The 18,494-nt window shown below is 41.3% G+C and overlaps 1 pseudogene; it reads left to right on the forward strand.

The window, feature by feature from the left end:
• The first annotated feature begins 1,272 nt into the window (after window positions 1–1,272).
• LOC145392556 (5S ribosomal RNA) lies at window positions 1,273–1,391 on the forward strand (annotated as a pseudogene).
• The last annotated feature ends 17,103 nt before the right edge of the window (window positions 1,392–18,494 follow it).

Consider the following 18,494-nt stretch of genomic DNA (forward strand, 5'->3'; position numbering starts at 1 on the left):
TCTACTAAGCACCCAGAATACTGTCATGCTACCACCATTACTACCACAGTAGGCTACCCTTCCCCTCCAGCACGATTGTCTGATCACCCATTTTGTAACGCACAGGCTCCCATGACTTATTCTCAGCTCATTAAAAAAATCACCACAACTACAGTAACCCTTCCCCCCTCTCCCCCCGACCCCACAACTGATTGACCAACCCTGGTCCATGAACGATGTAATGACCCGCCTGGCATCGCTAGCCTCAAAGACCGTTTGCTTAATCATGTGTGGCGACTTTGAGTCATCTATCGGTGCTGTATTTTTTAAGCATATTAGCAGTTTTTACTATGCCACAGTGACATTAGCTATTACTACTCTATCTGGTTTTCAGCTGGATAAGCTCGTCTGGCTCTAGATGGAATAGTGTTAATATTCACTGTTGTTTGACTTTGAACTGCTTGGTAGTGAATACAGTCGTCTATACAAACAATCCTTTATACAGCTTAAGCTTAAGAGAATTTATAAATCGGTTCCAAGGCTTTATATGATTAACTTTCCGACGTGAACAGATTGAGATTAATGTGCCAGGTGTTGTAATGACTGAAAAAATTGAGGCGAATATTAATGGACACAGTAGGTCAATCGTTTCAGCACAGACGCATGTGATTCACTCTCAGTTAAAATTAATCGTCTAGTGTTACCAGTCATAGAACTTTAGAACTACTGTATTACGAACATGAGAGGTTTACGAAGAACAGCATTAACAACGAAGCCCCTCTCTCTTACTCTTAGCTGAATAAAATCATCTGGCGTTAGTTGGATGAAAATACAATAGTTGCTCTGACCATGAGAGAGTTAAGGGAGACATAATTAACACTGTGATGGTCTTGCACTCACTTTCAGTGGAAAAAAAATTGTCTGGCATTAGCCTAGCATCACCCTAGAGTAGTACAGAGGCTAATAACGGTTATATCCAATTCCTTTAGTGCAAAAGGACTCTGAGAAGTTAGAAAAATTCGCGTAGTGGAAAGATTATTATAAAACATCCGTTATCAGAGTGAAGTTGTCAACCCGTTTACTGTTAGATATGAAACATACTCACGCCCAAATTATGTGCATCAGATGTGTTACGAAACGGAAGATTTAAAAAAAAAAGAAGATTAAGTGTCAGCAGTATTGTGAAACATACTGTTATCTCCAGGAGGCTCCAGACTGCCTAAGTGTTATTGTTATTGTTAGTTTTATTATTATTATTATTATCATCATCATTATTATTATTACTATTATTATTATTATTATTATACCACGTTGAGTACACCACTTCCTGTCCGATCAGCGAAGTTAAGCAACGTTGGGTCTGGTTAGTACTTGGATGGGTGACCGCCTGGGAACACCAGATGCTGTTGGCATAACGTTCTCCCTACGTGTCAAGTGGGGTTGGTGGAGGATTAGAGCCCCTGCCTGTAAAACAATTAACTCTAAGCCCTTGGCCACCCCGTTTGGGATACATGGCGTCTGGCAATGAATGAATGAAAAATGAATTATTATTATTATTATAATTATTATTATTATTATTGCTGTTCTTGTTCGTATATTATTATTATTATTATTATTATTATTATTATTATTATTATTATCATCATTATCATTACTGTAATCAATACTGCAAATCAGGATGGTATCATTTTCGCCGATCCGCCCTACCTCGTTGCACGAGATTCAGCATGTATGTTTGTGTATGTCAGTCCTTCTGTGTGCCTGTGTCTAACTCCTCCTAAGCTATTTGATGGATTTCACTAAAACTCCCTGAGTCAGTTCGTCTTGTTGCCTTAAAGTTCTTCCATCATATACATTTTTCCAACAATGAATTTTGCTGGGATCAGCCCCTCATACCCCCCAAAAAATAAATAAATAAATCTCAGGAATTGTGAAAGGAGAGCAGATATGTCTTTGATGTCTATGTTGTGCAATGGACTCTCATCCGTAATGCTATATTAGGAAGAGTAACCCCCATTAATTATTGGGGGGGTCAGCCCTCCCTCACAAATAAAAACGATCAGTAACAGGGGAAAGGGAGCACACGGATTTCAATGAAACTTCTCAGGCCAGTTGGTCTGGTTTGTTAATAATGCCTTCCACTAAAAAAAAAAAAAAATAACCATTAACTTTAGGGGGGGCCAGCCCTCTCCAAAACCAACAATTGATACAAATTAGTGAAAGGACGGCAGCCATTGTTTTGATACCATATTATACGTTGTAGAATTGACTCCCCTCCTCCTCCTTCTTCTCCTCCTCCTCCTCCTCCTCCTCCTCCTCCTCCTACTACTACTACTACTACGACTATTGCTACTACTATTGCTACTAATATTACTCATTGAGTGGATGGGATATCACTCCTCAACCTGCAAATTCCTTTACTTTTGACAGCTATCATATCATGCCTAAGTGGTCACAGAGGTCTTTCATTACGGAGTACTATTATTCTGTAGTTCTTTCTAATCGGCATGCGTATAACAGGACTGGGTATGCAATTTCATTGTTTTTCTGAATGTATATGGAGGAACTGCGCATGTACTTTATGATAGCAACAACCATAATAATACTAGTACTAATACTAATACTAATACAAATAATAGTAATAGTAATAATAATGACAATTATTATTATTGTTCTTATTATTATTATTATAATTATTATTATTATTATTATTATTATTATTATTTTATTACTATAATTATAATTATAATATTTTTTTCTTTTTGCTGGGGGGGGATATGGAGAGGAAGAAGAGCGAGAGATTAACGAGGAGAGTGTATGTGAGTGAGGTGGAGGGGGGAAGAGGGAGGGATGGAGTGGAGAACATTATGAAAGAGGAGGGTGTTGGCTGGGGGAAGGCAGTGAAATGACCTGGGACAGGGCGACATGGTGGCGATCGTTTTGTGGACACCCCTTACGGGATTAAGGCATCTGGCATTAGATGCATGGAAAAATTATTATTATTAATATCAAGAGCGATCGAGCAATGTTTATTCTCAGTTATGTTGGGAAATGAGCGGCCCGGCCTGATGTGCCCTGACCTGGCTCTACCGTCATGCTAAGCAGTAGCTAAGAACCATGCCTATGTGAAGCAAAGCTGAAATTCTTTCTGCTTATGATACATTCATTCAGTATATATTGTTGTCAGTAAAAAACACCCATAAAGACACAGGAAAACCTTGGAATCTTCAGTCTTCCAAGGATGTGTTGGTCTCTAATCAGTGAACGCCTCAATTACGAAATCATATTAAAAATAATTTCCCGTCGTAACAGTGTGTTTTTGGCATCAGCTCTAGCAATCAAATATCGGAGATTCCGTCTATACTTTTACATTAACGTTTTTGCAATGTTTTGATGGTAAAATTACAAAGGGAAAACACCCCTTTTCTGGCTTTAATCATATCATCAATAGCCAAGTCTTTATCGTTTCAGTTTCGTCGACACGGCAGGTTTGCTGCGGAGATAGTAGAATTCAGCATTACCCTGCTGATGAATGCTATGGCGCCTCGCTTTACACCAGCATTCGCGTACCGTTAGAACCTGTGTTGATCAAACAAACTCTTAGCTTTATAATATGTGCTTCACTATACTCAATGATTGAATTTAAATTTAGCCAACTGCCGAAAGTCACTGAGGGAGAACTCAGCCAGCGGAAACGCCCTTTTTCTTACTTTTATCCTGCTATTGATAGCCAACAATCCGCCGTAGTTTGTTGAAACGACTCGGCCATTGTGAATGTTCCGCGTGATTCAAACGATACGATGTTTCTATTATGCAGAAACTAAGTTGAAAGCAATATGTGTGAGTTTTTTCTGTAGTAAGTCAGTGAGCTGGTGAATATTCAAACTTCATCGATGTTGCTATGGAAACGACATAACCAAAGTTCTTGACTCGAAACTGAGAAATAAGAACTTTGACAGCCCTGTCTCCGTATATCAGAGGGAAATTGTGATGCTATGGCACTCTCTCGCTCGTCTCGCGCTCACAAACCACATTTTACTGGTTATCTTCTTCTTCTTCCTAGTAGTAGTAGTAGTAGTAGTAGTAGTAGTAGTAGTAGTAGTAGTAGTAGTAGTAGTAGTAGCAGTAGTAGTAGTAGTAGTAGTAGTAGTAGTAGTAGTAGTGGCAGTAGCAGTAACAGCAGCAGCAGTAGTTTACAAGCAGTAGCAGCAAAGGTTTCCAAGAAGGGAAGCTTTGTTTGCATTGGACACAATGAAGTACGCGGCCTCACTGCAAAAATGCTGCAGGAAATATGTCATGATGTCACCATAAAGCCTGCTCTGCTACCCCTAGACGGCGAGCACTTCACGTACAGAACAGCAAATACATCAAATGAGTGAATGTCAATGCTAGAGGTTTCTGGACATGTGGAAAGAGGGCTTTCTTCGATATTAGTGTATTTGATCCTATTGCAGCATGTCGTCGTTAACTGTCTCTAGAGGCTGCTCACAAAAGGAATGAGCAAGAAGAAAAAAAAAGCTATCAGGAAAGTATCCAACATACTGTCCACGGATGATTCACTCCCCTTGTGTTCACAACATCAGGTGGGATGAATCCAGTGGTGGTGAGATTCTATTCGAGACTGGAAGAGGATCTTTCTGAGAAGAAGCATCGACCGCAGAGTTCCGTTATGGCCTGGAGAGATGGCGACTGTCATTCTCCCTTGTAAGGTCTGCACTCCTATGCCTCAGGGGCACAAGATCATCGGCCCTTAGGCTTGTCTCTCTGGTTGGTATGGATTACGAAGTTACTGTGGTCGAGAGTCGCATGGACCAGCTACTCCAATAGATTAATGTCTTTATTAGCACTGCACGTTAATGAAAATAAAATAAAGAAATTAAGGCAGTAGTAGATGGTTAGTAACCACAGCCGCTGGCGTACTTGGGGCCAACGGATTGTAATGAGGGTTAGTATTAACCTTCACGTTACAACTCTAAATATGAAGGTTGGTTTTGATGAAAGCAGGGAAAGCTGCAGGTATGGATGGGTGTGCTGTGGAATGCCTGAAGGGTGGTGGAGTGACTATTGTTGACTGGTTAGTAAGATTGTTGAATGTGTGCTTTGAGAAAGGTATGGTGCCAATTGACTGGGCAAGTGCTTGTGTGGTCCCGTTGTATAAAGGCAAGGGTGATAAGTATGAATGTACTAGCTTTAGGGGTATAAGTCTGTTGAGTGTTGTAGGTAAGGTGTATGGTAGAGTGTTAATTATGAGAGTTAGAGAGGGTACAGAGGGAGTAATTAGTGATGAGCAGTGTGGCTTTAGGAGAGGGAGGGGATGCGTTGATCAGGTGTTTGCTGTGAGACAAGTGTGTGAAAAGTATTTAGCGAAAGGCAAGGATGTGTTTTGGGCATTTATGGATTTAGAGAAAGCGTATGATAGAATTGATAGGGAGGCTTTGTGGACTGTTTTAAGATTGTATGGACTTGATGGTAGGTTACTAAAAGGGGTGAAAAGTTTTTATGTAAATAGTAGAGCGTGTGTAAGAGTGGGAAATGCTGTGAGTGATTGGTTTCCTGTGAGAGTGGGGCTGCGACAGGGATGTGTGATGTCGCCTTGGTTGTTTAATATTTACATGGATGGTGTTGTAAGGAAGGTGAATGCAAGAGTTTTAGGTGGTCTGAGTCTGGTAAATGTTGATGGAGGAGAGTGGAATCTGAAGCAGCTGCTGTTTGCAGATGATACTGCACTGGTGACTGATTCAGAGGAGAGATTGAGAGAGTTGGTAGAGGAGTTTGGAAGGGTGTGTGAAAGGAGGAAATTGAAAGTAAATGAGAATAAGAGTAAAGTGATGAAGTGTACGAGGTTGATAGATGATAGGGGGATGAATATAGTTTTGAATGGTGAGTTGCTTGAGGAGGTAGATTGTTTTAAATATCTAGGGTCACATGTTGCTGTGGATGGAAGAATAGATGCAGAAGTGAAGTTTAGAATAAATGAAGTAGGAAAGGTGCTGGGAGGAATGAAAAAAGTGTTTAAATGTCGTTTGCTTAGAATGGATGTAAAGAGAAGGCTGTATGAGGGTGTTGTGGTACCGACTGCATTATATGGGTCTGAAACATGGAATATGGGTGTAGCAGAGAGGAAAAGTTTGAATGTAATGGAGATGAGATGTCTGAGGAGTATGTGTGGAGTGACGCGTATGGATCGGGTGCGAAATGATGAAGTGCGAAGGAGAACTGGAGTTGTTCGGGAGATGGCTGGTAGAGTTGAGCAGAGGGTGTTGCAATGGTTTGGGCATATGGAGAGAATGGATAATGAGCGATTGGTGAAAAAGATAACTAGATCTGATGTGAGAGGTGTAAGGCTGAGAGGAAGACCACGAATAGGATGGATGGACAGTGTGAAGAGAGCGCTGGATGCGAGAGGGATGTCTGTTGAGCAAGGAAGAGTGGCTGTGCGTGACAGAAATAAATGGAGAGAAATTGTGAATGAATAAGTGATGACGCAGCCCTGAGGGGATATTCTCCCGCATTTGGTCTGATCAGCTAGTCAGGTCAGGTGCGGGTAAGGGGATGGGTCTGTTATGATGTGGCAGGGGTAAACCAGTTCTGCTGTCGGGCCCTGCTGCGGATGTCACTGATTGCATTGCCCAGTTGACCCTTGTGCGGTGTGGTGCGGTGAGGATCTGTCCGTTCTCCCCTTTGGGGCTAAGATGCGAATGAATGTGTTTGAATGGATGAGTAAATGGAGAGTGAGTCGTCCTGTCTCGGCTACCTCCCTTTCCTTGGGGGAAGCAGCCTAGGTATATAGATAGATAGATAGTTTTGATATTTACAATATAATTCCCAAATGGAAGGTGATGTAGTAGCAGTAATAGCAGTCATAGTAGTAGTGGTGGTGGTGGTGGTGTGGTGGTGGTGATGATGGTTTTTGGTGGTGATAGTAGTAGTAGTAGCAGTAGTTGTTGTTGTTGTTGTACACTTACAATCACAAAGCCAAAGCAGGCAATTTGACTGACGTGAGTCTGTGCCTTTGTATGTGTTGGGGTTGGTGGGGGGGGGGGTGCAAAGGAGTACCAACAGCAATAGACCTGTTGGTCCATTTGTGGTTATTTGAAACTGAGAAAAAACTATTCTATCAGCTAAAGTCAAGGACAGGAAAGCAGGAAGGCATCCCCCCCACAACCAGCAAACCCTCCAGCCTCAGCCGGCATAAGATAGTGAGAAGGAACACCATGCAGCATAGAAAAACTATCCAGGGAATTAGATAAAGGAAAGGAAATCTTATTCTACATTATCTACCCGAAAAGGAAAGTAACACTGATTCAGCAGTATATATCTCCACCAACGAAGCTGGAGGAGGTTATGTATTCACTTATGTGTGTCTGTCTGTGTGTCTGTCCAGACGATATCTCCAAACGTTCTCAATGAATTTCAATAAAAGTTTGTGGAAAACTGGGCCATGGGCCAAGAAAGAGTTAATTAACCCGCCCCATCATGACGTTTTCTGGGCAGTGGTACGCCCCAGTCCCGACATTTTTGGACCTTTTTTTTTTTTTGGCTCAAACATCCCCTTTTGGTGAGAAACATCGAAAATTCATAGGGAAATCGCTCACCTGAGGTTTAAAATACTCGATCCAGGTACGAGTTCCTCCTTACCTGACTGGGTTTTCTAACAGGCTGGCACCAAAGAAAACGAGTTCTATGGGAGGGTAACTATTTTATCCACTCATAAACAGTATTTATTTATTTACTTGGTACGAATTTATGTAGTACAAGAATATATTGGTTTTCAAACAGTAATATAGGCATTATCAGCATTGTTTCACTCACTAATTCATCACCATTCATGACCTTTTTTTCCCACATTACCTGATCATCATTTCTGACTGTTTATTCCTTTAATGCTATGTAAACTTTGTCCTCCACATTGTCATCGATTGGGGAATCACTCTGGCCCTGAATGTCTTTATTGGCCAGGTCACTGGTAACAGGTGATTTGCCGAGACAATGGCGTGCAGGGGGGGTTGGAGAGGTTATGCGGTGTAAGGCATTGTCCCTGCTTGGCATCTTGTAAAGGAATAGAGGAAGGTGTCCCGTGTATATGTGCCAAAAATCACTTGCGAAATCACTCGCGAAAATTGAAAATTGTGCAAATTAGGGACCTTCCAATGTTGCCGCGTTAATTTACGTCTCCGGGATATGAGTGCACATCATGTTAGGACTTGAATTCACGTCTCTGGGATGGGGCGGGTTAAATTGGGGGGTGGATCCGGATTCGGATCCTGCAATGGCATTGGCGGTGGTATGCGTTCGCAGGGTGATTCCTAGTTACCGATGTTGTTTTGCAGGATGCATTATCCTGGTTCTGAAAAAAAAAAAAAATTTATAATATAAAGAAATGTATTAATCAGAAAAAAATATGCTAAGCTGGGGTTTAGAAGACAGAAACTTATCCAAGCCATCTTTAAAGGCAGGTACTGCTTCAATTTACCAGGTTGGAGAGCAATTTGTTTCATTTATTTAGAGCTCTGTTAAAGAAAAAGTACTAAATTTCATGTGAATGGAATCATTTGTTGATTATATTACGCCCACTGCCTCTAGTATAATTCAGGCAATCAACTGTGAAGTATTTATCAACAGCCATGTTATTTTGTCTCTTGAATATTTGAAATGTTTAAATTAAATCTCCTCATAACCTGTTTTTAATTAGGGTAAAGAGATTTAGGGCTTCTAAGCGCTTCTCGTATGATTTATGTCTCAATCTAGGTATCACTTTGGTCACCCTTTGTTGCACCATCTAAAGTTTCTCTGAGTCTTTTATGTAATAAAGCAACCAGAACTGGGCACAATACTTTAAAAGTTGGTGTACTTGAGAATTATACAAAGTAATGATGATATTTTCTGATTTATATTCAAATGCTCAACAAGCAAATCTGTAACTTGTTTCCTTGGTTTAAGCTGATTTGTTAGAATTCCTAGGTCTTTCTCACGAACGGTTTGCGGACCAGGAGCCCACAAATCGTTCCTTCAAAGAAAAAAAAAAAAACAGAGACAAGTTCAAAATTCGATAATTTCGAGACGCCTGGACACACTGCGTTTGAAAAACTGGAGATCATAGGAAGTACGAAATACAGACAGGGAGACAGTTCCTGAGATGACCTATTGCTAAATGAAGGACTCGGATAACAGTTAACTCTTGCATTAGAGAGTTGGACAGAAAAGGGATGAGAGTTTGTTGTTTGACTGGTGCTACACGCCCACCATGGAGGTGAAGCGATGTAAGCAGACAGTTCAGAGGAGCTGTGAACATTGATGTGGCAATAGAATAAAGATGCAACAGTGCAGGAAAGAAACAGAGGTTGAATGGAGCCAGTAAGAGGAGGAAAGTTAATAAAACGAAAAGACTTTGACCTCACCTTGTTGAAAAGAGCTGTATGTGGGGAGCCTCCCCACACATGAGAGTTGTACTCTAAACAGGGGCGAATAAAACCCGTGTATAAAGTCAACAACTGTGCAGGGTTAAAGAAAGTATGCACTTGGCTTAGCACACATAATTTATTGGAAGCAGATTTTATGAGAGATGTAATATGATCTTTCCAAAAAAATCCCAAAAGAATGAAACTCCAAGTATATTTAAGGATGATGCAGGATTGAGCTGGATATTAATAAACATTACTGGGTACTCCTGTGGAAGATTTTGTCAGGTTGATAGGTGTAAGAACTAAGTCTTTGATGCATTAAAACAAGATTATTTTTACCCCAGTCAGAGATACGAGCCAAGTCAGACATTAGATGTGCCATTTTCTCATCCCCTGTTTGTTGAAGTAACTGCTCGGATGGACAATGCGAGAACCAAATGGAATTGTGATGGGTGGAATCATCAGTGTATCAGTGGATGGGGTTGGATGTATAGCTTAGAAGGTCATTAATGAATAAAAGGAAGAGAGCTGGTGATAGGGGAGAGCCCTCAGGAATACCACTGTTGATAGATCTAGAAGAAGAATGATGGCCGTCAACAACAGCAGCCATAGAACAACCAGAATCTATGGATAAAGGCACAGATAGCAGGATAGAAACTGTAAGAAGGCAAATTGGATATTAAAGATTTATGCAAGACTCGATCAAAAGCCTATGAGATGTCAGACACAATGGCAAAGCTATTGCCAAAGTCCCGATAGGAGGATGGCTAGGAGTTTGAAAGGTAGGTGAGAAAATCGCCAGTGGACCATCCCTGACGGAACCCATACTGACGATCAGAAAGACGGTTGTGATAGGAGAGATGCTTTGAAATATTTTCTGTTAAGAATAGAGTCAAAAACTTTTGAGACACAGGATGTTAAAGAAAATGGTCGATAATAGGAGGGTTGGGACTGGTCACCCTTCTTTGGGACAGGCTGAATGAGAGCAAACTTCCAGCATGAAGGACAGGTACAAGTTGATAGACATAGGCTAAAGAGTTTACATAGGCTGGGTGTAAGAACAGAAGCACTATTCTTGAGGACAACAGGAGGGACCCCAAAAGGTCCATATGCATTGTTGGTATTGAGGCCAGTGATGGCAAAATAATACATCAGCTGAAGAAATTTTAATGTCAGCCATGTGGAAGTCAGAGGGGGGAAGTGATGGAGGAACAGCACCAGAATCGTCTAAGGTGGAATTAGAGGAGAGTGTCTGATTGAAGAGATCTGCTTTATCAGTAGAACAAACAGCTACAGAGCCATCAGAGCAGAACAGAGGAAGGAAGAATGTTGAGCTAAAGTTGTCTGAAAAGTTTCTGGCAAGGTGCCAAAAGGAACGGGAAGAATTCGAGTTGGAGAGTTGACAGCATTTAGCAGAGATGAAATTTTATGCAGAACAAAGAACACACTTAGCACAATTCCGGGCAGAAAATTTGATTCAGGGATGGGTTGGTTCTGGTACCTTTTATAGGCCCTCTCCTTGTTGTGGACAACATTATAAAAAGCAGGATTAAACCAAGGCATTTTTGCATTAGTTAAGGGATATGAACAAGGAATGTATGCTTCCATCCCCAAGAGCATAATCTCCATAATGCACAAGACACATTCATATGGCTCCCGGCCATGGAAGCAATAATCCTTCCAGGGAGAATCAAAGAAGTACTGCATGAGGGCCTCCCAGTTAGCAGCTCCATAGTGCCACAACCTTCGCATGTTGGGAGGGTCCACAGGCCACACTGGAGCGATAGGACAGGTTAAGGCAATAAGGTTGTAATTGGAGGAGCCCAACAGCAGGGAAAGATTAACAGTGTAAGCAGAGGGATTTGTTGTAAGGAAGAGTTCAAGTATGTTGAAACTCTCTCAATGGCAGTCAAGGATACAGATAGGGTGCTGTACAAGCTACACTAGGTCATTAAGAATAGAAAAGATGTAGGCTTCTTCACCATGTGGATCAGTGAAAGGAGAGGGGAGCCGAAGATGGTGGTGAACATTGAAACCTCCTAGAATGGAGATTCATAGAAAGGAGAAACTGATAGGATGTGTTCCATTGTAGAAGTAAAATAGTCCAAGAATTTTTCATGGCCAGTAGAATTAGGAGATACTTAAACAGCGCAGATATATTTAGTCAGAGAATGACAGGATAGTCGAAGCCAGAGACTAGAGAATTCAGAAGAATCAAGTTCAGGAACACGAGAGCAGGATAAGTCATTGCGTACATATACACAACAGCCACCAATGGCCTTGAAATGAGTATAGAGAAAGTAGGAGGATACAGTGAAGGGTTTGTTGTCAGTTGGCTCAGAAGCTGAGTTTCAGTTAAGAAGGGAAAGTGAGGTTTAGAGGAGAGGTGGTGCTCAACAGAGACAAAGTTAGAGGAAAGGCCGTGAATGTTGCAGAAATGAAGAAGAAGCCAGACAGTGGTTCCAGGCAACTTATTGAGTCGTAACCGTTAGTGAGGCGGATGGTGGGGGCATTTATGGTCCCCCCCCTCCCGGGGACTTGGAGGCTTGATTCAACAACGTCATTTTTTTTTTTCTAATTTTGAATAGGAAGTAGAGTGTATAATGTACATGTAGTTTGGTTTTGACAGTTACAGAAACTTGTATTGGAGAGCATGCTGGTCTGCTTTCTGTATTACTGAAACCCTGAAAAAGTACAGCAGATGGGGATGGTCAGGAACTAGTCCCGAGTGCTGATGAAGGGGGAGCTCCAACTCTCCCTGTCATCAGCTTTCTATCAACACTGGGAGTACTGCCCTGCTTTGCTGGTGTAACTGGCTTTTTCATTTCTATTTTCAATGTCTAGCACCTTGCATTTACTAATTAAAGCCCTTCAGCCAAGTTTGGACTCAACTGAAGAGTAGATCTAGGTCACTCAGTATTACCTGCCTCAGTAAAGATGTGACTACTCTGTCCAACTTTTTTATCATCAGCAAATTTGGAGATATTGCAAATTAAACCTTCATCTATATTATATATATATATATATATATATATATATATATATATATATATATATATATATCTATGGCGGAGGGTTAGTGCCCCTCCCCGGAAAACAACTAACTAAAAAGACAAACAATAAGCCTCGGACAAGGACTGACCAAAAGATGACGACCAAGGACCGGACAAAGGACATGGTAATTGGAACGTGGAATGTACTTGGAGCGAATGATGAGGTGAAAGAGAGAGAGATTGTCCAGGTGCTTGAGGGTGTGAAAGTTGATGTATGCGGAATAACTGAAACGAAATGGAGAGGTGAGAGTGTGAGAGAATGGGAATATGGATGGGGCATATGTGCAGGAGTAGGTGAGAATGAGAGGGCAAAAGAAGGAGTATGTATAGCTGTGAGTAAAAGATGGAAGAAGAGCATAAGAGAGTATGGATCAGTTGGGTCAAGGATTGTGTGGGTAAGATTGAAAGTTGGAATACAAATGTGGGCGATTGTGTGTGTGTATGCGCCAACGCAAGATCGTGCTAGCAGAGTGAGAGAAGAGTTCTGGACAAATGTGGAAGTGTGCATGGAAAAGTTTGGAAGAAATAAGAGTGTTTTTGATCGGTGATAAGAATAGTAAAGTAGGGAATGTGAAGGTGGATGGAATAGTTGGTGAGTGGGGTGTGCCTGCTGATATAGATGAGAATGGCAGTGCGTCAGTGGACATTTGTGCTGGGAAAGGGTTGGTGATAGCCAATACCCTCTTCAGGCACAAAATGATCCACAGGTATACTTGGCAAGTGATGTGAAGGGTGGGTGGTGAACTGAATGAAAGGAAGGCAATGATTGATTATGTGTGTGTGGAAGAAAGGATGTGAAAATGTGTAATGGATCCAAGAGCTTATAGAGGTTGGGGGAGTGGACTTTCTGACCACTACTTGGTGGTGGCAAGAATCAAGGTCCAGTTAAGATGGAGAAATAGAAGAAGGGAAGGACGGGAAGGAGTATTTGTAAGGAGAGTGGAAAGGTTACAAGAGGATAAGAAAAAGGCAGAATATAAGAAAGAAGTGGAAGAACGATTGGGCAAATATGAATTGGGGCAGATTGGAGACGTGGAAGGGGTCTGCAGGATATTTACAGAAGAAATATGTGCAGCATGTGATGTGGTGTGTGGGATGAAGAGAAGACGGAGGGGTGTGCAAGGAACAGCGTGCTGGACTGACGAGGTGAGACAGGCTGTGGCACAAAAGAAGAAAGCATACAATGAATGGATGAGAAATAGGGGCGTGAAAGAAGTTGAGAGGCGGAAGAGAGAGTTATATGTAGAAAGAAAGAGAGAGGTGAAAAGATTAGTAAGAGAGAGTAAGAAGAAAGCAAATGAGGAATTTGGAAGGAACTTGAGTGTGAAGTGAAGAGACAGTAAGAAAATGTTCTGGAAAGAGGTGAAGAGAGTAAGACAGGGTGGAAGTGAGGTTAGCAGGGGAGTGATAGATAAAAATGGTAGATTATTAGTGGAGAAGGGAGAAAAATCAAGCAGATGGAGAGAACACTTTAAGGAATTGTTGAACATAGAGGATGAAAGTAATGCGAGTATAAGTGGCTGGGGAATGGCTGGGAGAAGGAGGGAGGTGAGAAGACAGGAAGAAATCAGTAGGATAGAAGTTGTGGAAGCAATGAAGAAAGTTAAATTGGGGAAAGCCCCAGGAATTGATGGAGTGTGTGGTGAAACGCTGAAGTGTGGGGGAGAGATAGTAGTAGAATGGATGTGGAAAATATGCAGATTGGCCTGGGAGGAAGGTAGAGTCCCAGAGGATTGGAAGTCAGGTATAATTAAACCCTTGTACAAAGGAAAAGGGGAAAAAGAAGTGTGTGGTAATCATAGGGGCATTTGTCTTTTTAGTATAATAGGAAAAGTGTATGGTAGGACACTTACTGACAGAGTTAGAGAAAGAACAGAGGAATTTGTTGGAGAAGAACTGGGAGGCTTTAGGAAAAGAAGAGGTTGTGTAGATCAGATATTCATTCTTAGATCTTTAGTAGAAAAGTTTCTAGAGAAGGGAAAGAAGTTGTATGCGGCTTTCATGGATTTGGAGAAAGCATATGACAGAGTGGATAGACAAGGATTGTGGAAAGTATTAAGAATATATGGAATAGATGGGAAGTTGCTGAATGCTGTGAAGAGTATGTATGATGGTGCTAAGGCTGCAGTGCGTGTGGATAGTGAACTGAGTGAATTTTTCTCTTTGAAGGTTGGGTTGAAACAGGGATGTGTCATGTCTCCATGGTTGTTCAATCTGTAAATGGATGGGGTAATAAAAGGTACAAGGTAGGGTAGTGGATGTTGGGGTGGCCCTGGTGAGAGAGGGTAGTGTTTGGAAACTCCCTGTACTGTTGTTTGCAAATGATACTGTGTTGTTGAGTGAAGACGAAGGAGAGCTGCAAGGCTTGGTGGATGAGTTTGGGAGAGTGCGTAAGAAACGGAATCTAAAGGTGAATGTAGGGAAGAGTAAAGTGATGGTCTATGAGAAAGGTGAAGTCAGTGAATGTACAGCGAGGTTGGATGGTGAGGAATTGGAAAATGTGAGTACGTTTAAGTACTTGGGTAGTGTGATGAGTAAGGATGGAGGTTTGGAGGGTGAAGTGCGTGAAAGGGTACAGCAGGGAAGAAAGGTTGCTGGTTCCTTGAAAGCTGTGATAAGAAGCAGGGAAGTGAGCATAGGAGTGAAAAAGTTACTACATGACAGTATTGTGATACCAACTCTAACGTATGGAAGTGAAGCTTGGACCTTGTTGGAAGGACACAAGTCAAGAGTGAGAACAGTGGAAATGAGTTATTTAAGAGGAGCCTGTGGAGTCACGTGGAGAGAGAGGCTGACAAATGAGGATATAAAGGAGAGTTGTGGTGTGGATGTGGATGTGATAGGAAGCGTTAGGAGGAATACATTAAGGTGGTTTGGCCATGTGGAGAGGATGGAGGGTGAAAGACTAACGAAGAGAGTATATGTGGGTGAGGTGGAGGGAGGAAGATGGAGGGGGAGGCCGAGGATGAGATGGAGTTATGGGATGGAGAGGTATATGAGAGAGGGGTGTGTGAGTTGGGAGCGGGGCAGTGAAATGGCTGGGGACAGGGCGACGTGGAGGCGATTTGTTTGTGGCCACCCTGGAGGGATTGAGGCGTCTGGCACTATATATATTTGTATATATATATATATATATATATATATATAGATAGATAGATAGACAGGTAGATAGATATATAACAGATTAGGGCCCAGTAGTGAACCCTGGGGCACACCATTAGTGACAAGTTTCCAGTCTGAATGTTTACATTTTATTACAACTAGCTGTTTACGTTACGTAAGCCAGTTATTGATTCACTGGAGCACATTGCCTCTGATACCCATGCACTTTCAGTTCTTAAATAGTCTTTTGTGGGGAATTTTATCAAATGCTTTTTGAGAGTGAAGATATACAATATCAACATATTTGATCTCTTTGTATATACTGAATATACCATAAAAGAAATCCAAGGGATTCGTAAGGCAAGAGTAATTATTGCAAAAACCGTGTTGTGAATCTATAGCCCATTGCGCCCTGCATACTGTATATTCCCGCCAACCTTTCTCCCAGTCGGACAGTTATGGGAAAATCATTTATTTTTAAACCTTTATATATCTCAGCTAATACTTAACGAAAACTAAAAAACTATGTGTCATAATACTAAACAATCCTATGACTCCAAGGTGATTGCCTCAGATGGTCCGTGAAGTGCGTGTAGTCAGAGAGAGTGAATGGGGAAAGGGGGCAATTTTTGTTTTTTTGCCCGTGTCCATACGCATGGCAGATGTGTGGTGACACAAGTAAGGCTTAATCTAGCCCTCCTCGATAATAACACTTCCAGAAGACTGCAATCCACCACAAACACTGTTTCCATGCACATTTTCCAAAACGATGGCATGATTGCTGCTGTGAGTCCGGTAACCATAGCCATGACCTTGAGGCAGGCTGGTTCAGGTACCTTCTCACCTCACCACTGCTCCACACCACTGCCTTACACACACACACACACAGATATTGTAAACAAAATAGTAAATTCCCATACTGTCCAAAATCAAAAATATTTTCCACTATAAAAGAATTTTTTCTTCTATGATCTGTACTTTTTCATCATAATAAGTATACACACAAAAAAACTTTAAATATAAAATAAGGCACTGATTTCATCATGAAACAAACTTTCTGCTTCTATTATTCAATAGACACAGCAATGGTATGAGGCTTGCTTCACCGCATTTCCTCCTCCCTCCCTACTCCATCTCCTCCCTTTCTCCACCCCACTATATTTTCCACTATAACATTTTTTTTTCCTGTGATGTCTTTTTCAATCATAACAAACATAGACACGCGAAAACTTTCAATAAAAAATAAGGCACTGATTACATCACGACACAAACTTTCTGCTTCCATTATTTACGTACATATACTGTAAACAACAGTGGTGCGAGATGCCACACCATGCTTCCACCTCCCATCTTCACCCAATACCTCCTCTTCCATCTCCTCATCCATGTCAATATCCCTCTCTCCAGGATCATCAATACCATCTGAACCATTCCCATTATCGAAAGTACCAGATGAATGTACAGGGGGAAATGATGGGAGCACAGTGGACGACTCATGTGATCCACCCTCCTCATGTGACGCATAAATATTGACACTCAACATTGATGTCGCTTTCCTCAGAAGAAGAGTCACTTTTCCACTGACAATTGGGGATAATGTCATCTTGAGTTCTCTCCCTATCGCACTATCTTTTCTGGCCTTTGGACTTGATTGGTGTTGAGGTCGGCGGCTGTGGGCACTCAGCCGAGGATCTGGACACAGAGAAAAGTTTTTGCATAGGTCTATCCATTACGATGGTACGCAGGTAACTGGTGCGTGACTCAGATGCATGTAGGAGGGTTGCCAGTGGTTACATGTGATGAAAATAACCTGCAGAATATTCAAAACATGCCGTGAAACACAAGATCATGTATATGTGCCACCTGGATGTCCCCAGGTTGTCAGGTATACATGTCACTCAGATGCAATGGATTAATAAGACTATTTCTAACTGCATAACAAACTTGTCTCAGTAGTTTGCAATAACTTGCACATCACTGATGTTAAGCTTACTGGTCAGTATTTTTCTGGTTGTGATTTGTTGCCTTTTTATTTTGTAGAGGTTCCATTTGCTAGTTTCCATTCATGTGGCACCTTACTATTTCTTAATGATATACTGAATTGATCAGCAAATGGCTCAGATATTTCTTTCACTGCTTGTTTCAGAATGTGTGGAGATATTTTATCTGGTAGGTGTGTGTGTGTGTGTGTGTGTGTGTGTGTGTGTGTGTGTGTGTATGTTCTTAATTAATTGTTCTTACCTAATTGTATCTTTACAGGAATGAGTCAAGCTTGTACTGTCCAGTGTATTAAACCATTCTTATCATACATATCCTTGAATTTATAAATAGTTTTAGCACACACTATTTCATTCAGTAGTGGATTCTACTGATCAATTGCCCTCTTTGGGAAACTGAATTTCCTTACATCTTTATCACCTCTCTTTTTATGCAGTTTTTTGCAATGTCCTCTTGTTGATGCTTCCTCATAAGATATATATTCATTTATGTCTATTTTCTCTTTCCCTGAGATGCATTTATATTGTATAATCATGTCTCCCCTTCTCCTTCTCTCCTGCAGCACTGGTAGATTCAATCTTTCCAGTCGTTTGTCATAGCTTAGATCCCTTAAACTTGGTACCCATGTTGTGGCTGCCATTTGTACTTTTTCAATCTTGCCTATGTTTTTTGAGATGAGGATTCCAGACTACTGATGCATACTCCAGGGATGGTTGATGTTATCTTCCTCAGCATATCTTCATTTACATACGTGAATGCTATTCTCATAATAGGAAGCAATGTATTCATGATACCTTCTCACTGATGTGATCATCTGGAGATAGTCTGTTATTGATAATCACTCCTAGGTCCTTCTCCCTTTCTGATATGTGTAGGGTTGATCGTCCTCACCTATAATCCCAATCTGGTCTTTTCTCACTTTTACCACATTTAATTACATGACACTTATCCATATTAAATT

Source organism: Coenobita brevimanus, chromosome 22 (assembly GCF_032717465.1).
Source record: "Coenobita brevimanus isolate Jiangsu-jjx chromosome 22, ASM3271746v2, whole genome shotgun sequence".
Classification (NCBI taxonomy): domain Eukaryota; kingdom Metazoa; phylum Arthropoda; class Malacostraca; order Decapoda; family Coenobitidae; genus Coenobita; species Coenobita brevimanus.